Genomic DNA, 2045 nt, shown 5'->3' with positions numbered 1-2045 from the left:
TTGGAATCACACTGGTGCCACTGAGAATCGAAACTGGCAACAAGCCCTTGTGCTCACCATTGTTGGGGGAAGAGGAACTCAATCAGCCTTTGTCAATGTTTCCTAACATTTAGTGGCTTTTAAATTAAGGCCTATCCTGTTTGGCCAGTCACAAATCTTCAAAATGATATGAAATTCTAGAGCCACAAAAAAGGAGAGAGAGGAGAGAGCAGAGAGAGGGAGAGAGAGGGAGGAATCTGGCAAACTTTTATTTCCACATTTCTTATGCTCTTAAAGCTTATCTTATTTGGACGTCAGTTGCATCAATTTTTATTTTTAATTGTTTTCTCAAAGATAGTCAATTTTTTTTCATGGTCTAGCTGATAAATCTTCACAGTGTGTTAGGTTTTGCAAAACTGTAAATGGCTAATTTATTTTACATTTATTTTCCTGCCAGGACTGAGGGGACATATCTGACTTCACATTTGGTATAAACGTTTAGCACCTCTTGAACTACAGCATTTATTCTCTTCAGTGATGTTGATTTCCTCAGAAAGCTCATCAATCCTGTAATCTAGACTGCATTTGGCAGGTTGATCTTCCTATAATATATTAATAGCATGTGCAGAGTGCACCTTGACAACCCTCCCTCAGAAATAAGGCATTCATTCCACCAGCTGCATTCATTCCACCAGCTGCTGAGCATCTTGGTGGCTCAGCAGAATCCCTCTCTGAGACATGCCCCCAAACAAAGAAGTTCTTCAAAGCCCAAGGCCGAGTCCCCTCTCTCTCTTAGGTATGGACACACCCTACCTAATCAATACAGGATTACGAAAGGTTGGGCTCTTGCCTCAAAGGCAACCACTTGTAACGGCCATCTCATCTCTGTGGGATTAGCAGATGCCTTTTTTGGGGACTAAAACATAGGTAAATCCTCTCTCTCCCCAACCCTATTTCTCTCGCTTTTTCAAATATGTTGATCATGGCAGCATTAATCAAAGAATCTCTGTTTTAATATTTGTGTGTGGTAAGAACAATGATCAGAAGACAACTGTCATTGAAAAGATAGTTTCCTACTCACAGTTCCCAAAAGAAGGGGGCATGCTGTGCCATGGGGTGCCACATAGGGAAACACCGGAGTTGTTCCGGAGGCACAGGGAGAGGAAGGGGCTGTGAACAAGAGCCTTTACTGTAGTTTCCAAGAGAAGGAACAGATGAGGCAGGGTAAGCAGGCTTAATTAGCTAATTTGAATAACATCAGTGGGCTCTGGGGTGTACAGTTTGTCCCTAGTTGTCTGGTACCAGCCCTTGAGTAATTGGAGCAGGTGGTTGGGAACGTAGGTTCTGGATTGATTGGTTTTCATTTGAAAAGCACGCTTGTGGTCAGGTTGTTTACCATCTCTGGGAACTGGCTACCCCTGGGAGGAACAGTCTCTCCAGGGTAAGCAAGGCCCTAGATGTCAAATCATCAGAATACAGAAAATAAAAGACATGGTTAATACAACTTCCTACATGGAAATCTTCATCTTAGAGTCTATCTGCCCCAGAAACAGATACAAGGTATCTAAAGTCTCACTATTGACAATGCATAGTGTTTTAGATACTTAGTCCTCCATATTGTGCACTGGGAAATGTTTAACAACTGATTTTTCAAAAGAAAAAGCCCCAAACTATAGCATTTGCCAGTTTGCATGGTGGAAACACTACCATCATAGCTGATTTCAAGCTATCAGTGTGGTATCACTGAAAGGCAATTTGGGAAAAGACACACATAGATTCTGGGGAGTTCACGGGAACTGGGTCCAGCATACTACTGGCTTCTCCTTAGGGAGAATAAAGGCATTTTCGTAAAACACATTCTCCAACTGTAGCATAATAAAATGCTATACAACTAGAACCTGATTAATGAGACTGCCCTACTATTCCCTTCCCCCACATTGGCACATGTTTACAACCTAGTATTTTCAGGTTTCCCCAGGATGGAAAATGGAATTACACTGGAAACAATAATTCAGGGCTGGATGGTTTCATAGGTAAATTCTACCAAATTTTAAAATAATAATTAA

Source organism: Propithecus coquereli, unplaced genomic scaffold (genome assembly GCF_000956105.1).
Source record: "Propithecus coquereli isolate 6110/MARCELLA unplaced genomic scaffold, Pcoq_1.0 Scaffold58, whole genome shotgun sequence".
Classification (NCBI taxonomy): Eukaryota; Metazoa; Chordata; class Mammalia; order Primates; family Indriidae; genus Propithecus; species Propithecus coquereli.
The sequence above is the reverse complement of the archived record's forward strand: the minus strand, read 5'-3'. Positions refer to the sequence as shown.